Source organism: Phycodurus eques, chromosome 10, assembly GCF_024500275.1.
Source record: "Phycodurus eques isolate BA_2022a chromosome 10, UOR_Pequ_1.1, whole genome shotgun sequence".
Classification (NCBI taxonomy): Eukaryota; Metazoa; Chordata; class Actinopteri; order Syngnathiformes; family Syngnathidae; genus Phycodurus; species Phycodurus eques.
Window position 1 is genome coordinate 11953908 of NC_084534.1, and position 7735 is coordinate 11961642.

A 7735-nucleotide genomic window follows, 5' to 3' on the forward strand; every position below is an offset into this window, starting at 1 on the left:
ACACTATATCCCTAATGACAAAAAACACATAACACTTCAGGAAAGATGCATTTTTCGGGTTGTAGGCCTAGCTTGCTATCTAACTGCATGCTGTAGTGGTAGATATGGGCCAAGTTATTATTATTAAGTAACTCGCAACTTTGCGCTGGATAGACACTGCTGGAATGAAGGAGCTCAGTACTTACATTATAGTATACAGTGGGGGTGGGGCAGCTAATGCAAGAAAGCCCAGGTGCATACTTGTGGTTGGTTTTAGCCATACCAAAAAAAAATCCAGACAATTTAAATGTTCACAGCTGACTTAAATCCTGTCCAATTGAAGCGGCTTCTTTCTTCCCTTTAAGAGCGGTGCAATAGTCTCGCATGGAGACTTCTCTATAAATGAAAGAGGACGCAGTGATCTGTGCGTGACTGGAGCATTGTCACTGCTCTTGGCTGATGTGGCAACATGCAATGTGATTAAATACAGTATGAGCTGCTGATAACCGCAGGGGACTTAAACATGTCCACAGACGTCATGTTATCTATCCCTACCTACATCATTGGTGGAACTCCCCAGCCCCATAGCTGCATGCTGGCCAGTGGGATGATTTAAAAAATATAATAATGAAGATAATAAGAATAATAATGGGATCAATTGATTGCTTTATACAATGATTCAGAGGGTTCAATGTCCACTGTTCACATATTTATGAATGAAATATGTCTTATCCACCACACATGTCCGCAGAGCTCACGTATCTGCCTACACCTTGATCAAATTCATCAAAACAGAGTTAGACCAACGGTCTTGCGCCTAAAGTTTAGACTGACTTTCAGTCTCCAAATTGTCACATGCAGATGTTAAAGGACACACCCTTGTTATGTCTGTATGCCCATCTTGGTGCAGACCAATCTGCCAAATTGACAAAAGTGCCAGCGAGTCCTGCGCTTGCACAAAAATCAAGATACGCCACCATTTGCGCTCCGGTGTATATTGCGCAGACCAGAAAAATAGAGCCCTGTAGTTCAACAATTCAACAGCTTTCATAGGCCCCAGCATTCCCGTCACACTGGTGAGCATAAGCGGTATGGAAAATGGATGGATGGAAAGGTCTTTAAGAGCAACGCCATTCCCCAAAGTACTTAAACTCATATCAAAGAACAAATGGTTCATTGATGAATATTTATGACTTTTTCCAAAAACATCAAAGGAGAGTTCATGGACAAAAAAAGCAGCGGTGAGGCAGCAACGTCTCAAAGCACTGAGTATCCAATCATCCCTCTTTTGCTCAAAGCCGAGGGGCATATTTGTTGCGTTATCGCAGACTTGACTGGATATGCTACAATGTATTAAGCGGCATTAAGTCTTCACTTTAGTTCTTTAAAAAATCATACTCAGTCACATTAACATCTTTCAAAATTCACATGCAATTTCTAATTTTGCAAATTGTAGTTTGTTATATTTGAACTGAATTGTTAGTTAAAAGTTAAAATTTATTTTAGGCTGGGTTTACACTGCAGAGCTCTGTGCCCAATTCCAATTCTCTGTTTACGTTCACTAAGCACCGGAAACAGCCCGCGTCCACATGCCAAAAATGCATGTTAACAATTACACAACAACAACGAGCAAACAATAATAAAACGAAACTATTACCCATTACAGACCATTTATTTGATCTGGATGAACTCTTTCCCCAATTATTGCCAGTCACCTTTTCAATACACTGTTGGTTATCCTTATGTTACATTACCCTTGTAATGGTCTAAATACATATAACTAATACCATAGTCAATGGTCCATCACCGCTATAGTTTTGATTGACCACTGGTTTTTTTTGGATTATTCACTGTGGGTGTGTCATTTCAAGTAGATGCTTGTTAGTGATTGGTATAGTTGATGATGTCAGACTCGCATCGACAGGATATACTGTAACTGATCTTTCCTTACGGTGCAGTCCCATTGACAGATATCAGATTCATATTTAAAAGAATTTATCCATATTTACAATAGGCCTGCTTCCTCTGTGGATATCTGATTGGGTGCATTATTTTATTTTATACTGTGATGGAACCAAAAAAAAGTCTGAATAATTTTATTTGAGCAAATTAATTTCATTCTTGACTTACACACTTTTGAAATAGCATCATGACTGACAGATGTTCAGTATTTTAGTTGAGGTCACCTCAACAGGACAAACAGGTAACTGGGAGTCCAACCATGATTACACCAAACTACTGCTGTTCAAAAAGGGAGAAAATCCATTTGATTCGTGCAAATTAATGCAACATGATCCGTTGCGTTTTAATTTCATCACCTTATTTGTGCTTCTACATCCACCTACACAGTGTGATGTAACTCCATTTCTCATTGGAATATTAGGACCTATTATCTTGTCAAAGTCTATTCCTGATTTAAATATTGTTACTAAGCATATTTTGCCTTTGGATTATTATAACCAACATCCAATACCACTAACCCAATGCTTAATTTGATGTCAATGACAAAAAAATAAATAACTTTGAAACAATGCTATCACACGAATGTACCAAAGTCTCTAAAACTGAATAACTAACCTGGATGTAATGAGGGATTCTGTTTCTGAAATTATTACCAATTAGAAATAATAAGATTGCTTGAATTATTAAGTAATAGTGCCTTTTAGTTGTAGGAAGCCTAAAGAGACTATGGAGAAATGTTAAAGGCATGTTCGCTGGCTATGATTTAATGTGCATCTTTCCGTTGACCTCACTTATCAATTAAGTGTAAGAGTAGACTGGGAATATGTTCACTTGTGTCTGCCACATTAGCAGCCACTGCAAGTGACTCACCTTGGGGGGAGAGGGGTGGCTAAGGGATGCTGAATGGGTTACACTCTGTGATAAAGCCAGTAAAAATGATTTTTAGATCATTTGATTATTTATGATAGCTTGGATCCATTTTATTTTTTTTCTTAACGAATTTGAAAATGATTTGGAATTTTGTATCTTGGTGATTTAACAGGTGAGCCTGGAGGCTGCTTCCTCCAATTAGGTAGTAGAAGCACTGAACAGGATGGATGAAAGTGTAAGACATTTTCCATGTCATTTTGGCTTTGATGGACATCATTAAGAATTAATGAGAGTATAATATGCTTGGGGGATATAATAGAAATTCAAGAACACCTTAGATCTTTTCGATCAAACACGACTGCGGAATGTAAACTTGTGGATGTTCATCTCTAAATTATCAGTAGATATTCTGTATACTGTATGTGTAGAATTGCTATAATAATGGTTTTGATTATTACCGGTACAAAGATGCATGTACAATACCTGGAGTCATGCAATGTAAAATACCACACTTGAAGTGTAGGAGTCATTTGGTGATTAGGGAGGCCATAAATCGACTTCATTATGCTAAGCTAGTTAGCAGCTAAGCCAGGCCTCGTTTGTTAAAGTCCCCTTGAAATTCGGTGAGGGAAAATATTTGAAGTACCCAATCATGATTCCAATCTCGGCACATAATCAGCTACAAACAACCTCTTTGTAGTTTCACGGTTGCTATCAAACACTTTGTGTTGCCTTTGTTTGCCAGCTTCTGATGCCTGTGTCATGGGGTGGGCAGAGTTCGGAGGCCAGCACACACTCAGCCTTGGAGGAAACACAACACATTTCATTATGATGAAATTAGGGGAATTTATGTTGTGGCTTTTCCTGTCTGGATTCTTTCTCACGCCACAGCCAGGGGATTTGGAGAACAATGAAAATCCAGAAACAAAATAAAGAGGAAGCTTTATTTTTAAGCTTGCATTACACCCTGAGATGATGCCCAACAAATATACAGATATGCTGTTGAACAAAATCTCTTCCATGATGCTGGTTGACTTCCAAGTCAAAACATTTGTGTCACCTTTATTAATGCTACATCTGATGTTTTAAGCAGTGAAGTATAATACATTAACCACTAAATACAACTAAAACGAAGTAAAACTACTCACCATTTAATGGAGAATGGGGAGCGACAGATGTCCCTCAGCTCAATGATCAGGTGAGACGATTTTAGATGGCTGCGTCAGTTTATTTGCAGCTAGGTAGCATCAGAAACCATTTGCCTTCAACGTACAACGTGAAAACTAAGTAAAACTTGACACAATATCAGTGCCGAGATCAGGACAAAACACAGTGAAGCAAACCAACCAAACTAAATCCTATCCTGCATATCCCCCTGGCCCCACATACAGTATTTGCAGTTCGGTATTAATAAATGCCCATGTGTATGCGGATGTTTTTTTGGAACTTATCCTCTGTTATTCAGTGAAGAACTCACCCACAGTATCTGTGTTTTTGTGCTCAGGCCATTGCTTCCATCTTGTTGCATCTTGGTGCATAGGAACTATGTTGAAATGAGTTGAGAAGATTCATTTACACAAAAGTAGTACTTTTCTGCCATCCCGTGTCAATTGTAGACAACTATAAATGTTCCTGTGAATAGTCGGAAAGTCTATACGTGGGCAAGTGGACTAGTGGTTGGTACTTACAGTTCTGAGGTTTTGTGTTTGAATGTTGCCTCAAGATTTCCTGTGTAGATGTTTCATTCCTCCACTTTCCAATCACTCCACTTGCTCCAATTTTTTTTTTAATGCAGAATGGGTGTTAATTATTTTTGGACTGCTGTTCAGACAGTAAAAGTTGTGGAAGGAGACAGTTAAGGAGCTTGCTTAGAGCTCAGTACCTGTGAGAGACTGCTTGTCAGAACATATTTTTAATGACTGCCTTACTACTCACTTTAAACCCACAGACGTATGCCAAGCTGTTGGCCATGGCAGCTTTTGTGTACAAATTTTAGTCTTTACTTGCCAGATATACTTAAGTAGAAAGTTTAACTGGAAGTTTGGCATTTGGCTGGTTTTGTATTAACAGAGCTGAAATCATCCTCTCACAACACGTTTTGCTTAACATTAATGACTGTGCTGCTTCTTGGCTGCTCAGAACCTCCTATAAGATAAATTCCTAGAAACACAAGTGCAGAAACAACACAAATGGAGAATGCTTTTCACTTACTGAAGACAAAAATGAAATGGGGTACAAACAAGCAGCAAGTGAAGGTGGCTGTGGTGAAGGTCTGGTAAAGCATCCTCAGAATTTGGTGATGTCAATTGAATCCACACTTTAGGCAGTTCAGACTGCCAAGGAATTTCATCCACGTATTGAAAATTACGGGGGCTGTGTCAAGAAAGGTAACTGGCATAAGAACTGAGCAAACAAAACAATGCATTACTATACATACATACACACACACACGTGCACACACGCGCACGCACACGCGTCCTGGTTAATAGAGGCTGGGGAACAGATGGGAGGTGCCAAGATGTTTCTGAGGGTTAGACAGTTACAATAGTATCATATTGGGGCATATGGTAAAAAAAATAAAATAATTATGCACCCTGATCCAGATTATTATCAAAATGTAATTGGTTGTTCCTTCAAGCGCAAATGTGTCCTATTAGTTCATGTTTTACAAGTCAAAATTGACTACTGTGAAAAAGGCTCATACAAAAACACAGCTAGTGGTAGTCTTAGACCTTTGTACAGCAGTGAATAAAACAGTTTTCTCGCCCACCCGGGCGGTATCTCCTCCAAGCTCAGGTCCTCTACCAGAGACTTTGAAGGTTCTGTGCAGGATCTTGTTGCGCTCTCCTGGACGGAGATGTCGGATGTCGTTCTTGATTTCTGCTGGAGCCATCTAGCCAGCTTGGGGGTTACTTCCACCACAGCCCCCAATCACTAAGAGCACCACTATTGCCTTCACCCTCCACATTTTCTCCAGTTCTTCATCCAATCCTATTTCTCCAGCTTTTCGTGTTCCTTTTTCCAGATGTTGCTATCACTTGGGATTGCTACACTGCCTTGTGATGTTAACCACCACTACTATGTCATGCTGGTTGCTCTTAACCAACCTGGTTGGTTTCTGTTATCTTGATTGTGGGAGGGCTGTGCTCCACTTAGTGCCTTTCTATTCGTGGATGTTTGCAGTGTTCCCGAATACTTGAGCTCTGAATAGAAGTGTTTTACAGTGGCCCCTTTGTCTTGCACACAATGTAAGTCAATGCATCTATTCTATGGTAACCTTGAATTCTTGATGTTTTCTGAGGATTGCATGAAACACACCTCCAGACAAGTGCCAGGAGAATATGTATTTTTCCTCTTCACTTGGACTGTTCTACACATGGGAAGCCATTAGAGCGAGAAAAGCTGACAAGTAGGAGTAACAGAGGATGGCAGGCCTCAGTCCAGTGCCTCTGATTCCATCCCTGACAGAGCAGTGAGTGGCCCTCACTCACAGCTGTCCTGAAATCAGTCAGCCAAGCCAACTCAGACCTGAGAAAGTGGAACACTATATTCTAGGATGCTAAGACGCACCCAGAGCAGCGCAATCTTCTTCTTGGAGGGAAGGACTGACAGGGACTTATATAAATGCTAAACACTGCTACCTGTCACTGGAAATCCGGTACAGTTTCGTGATGACCTCCCGGTTGGATCGATCATGCAGCATGTGATTGCAGGGTTGACTATGTGCTAAAGTTACATACAACCAAACATTAGGATGTCAAGCTGCAGTATTCACCATTGAAATTGACCACAAGACATTTAATGACACTGTTTTAATTTAATCTAATTTTTATCAATTTTTTTTGCTATGAAAATTAAAAACTATTTACTCTAGCATCAAAATTTGGGCCATCATATACATTTATTAAATAAGTAACATAAGAACATTCTCGTAAACAGGTGTGCACATTAGTGTTGCGCAGGTTCACATGCGCACTGAAAATGTTAAAAGTGCACCAGATTCGATTGTATCAGTGTGCATTTGCGTACTGCTAAGCATTTAGTTTTCTTATTATTATTATTCCTTTGGGGTGGGAAGTGCGGCGGCGGTAGCTGGGGCCCAACGTTCAAACCAAATAAATGTTTTGAGTGACCGTACTGAATGCGATCACTTCACGAATGTTTCAGTTGAGTTGAGCTCAACTCCAAGCCCGTGGTGCACAAGAAAGTTTCCCGCAAATGCCTCCACTTGTGGGCGGTGACAGTGGCTGAGTGCACGCGTTGGCTGCTGACAAGGTGGTGGGCTACGTTGGGTGTGGGCGTCTCAGTCTTGCTGCACAGCAGCTACGACAGCCCGTCAAATATGTCTGCATTCGAAAACAGTCTGTGGTGCAAAAAAGACTTGGGACCGCTGCTCTCAAGAAGTGTGCCAAATCAGCTGATGGTGTGGCCCCATACTGTAAATCAAGGGCAGTGCAAGTTTGAATGGTGCCTGTGTGAGACCCCTTGATGGCGCCCCTCAACCTCCATCCCCATCATATCCTCCTCATCATCATTGCTAATGGCAGTGTGGGCTGGCATAACCACGATCCTCTCCCTGTGGCTATGAATTAGAACTAAATAACATGAACATTTCCTCACAGGATTATAAAATAAGTATCTACCTACAAATACTGGAATATACAGAATGCAAGGTATGAAATAATATAAAATGTTATAGGTATGAGTGCTGGGCACAGCTAGCCATCCTCCATTTTCTATACCACTTATGCTGTTTAAGGTTACATGGAGCTGGAGCCTATCCCTGCTATTTTCAGACAAAAGGTCGACTAGAAAGTGGACTGGTCACCAGTTACTCACAGGGTTCATATAGACAAACAACCATTTACACTCACATCTACAACATCACTAAGTGTGAACTGAAGCCATGCTGCCTGCACGGAAG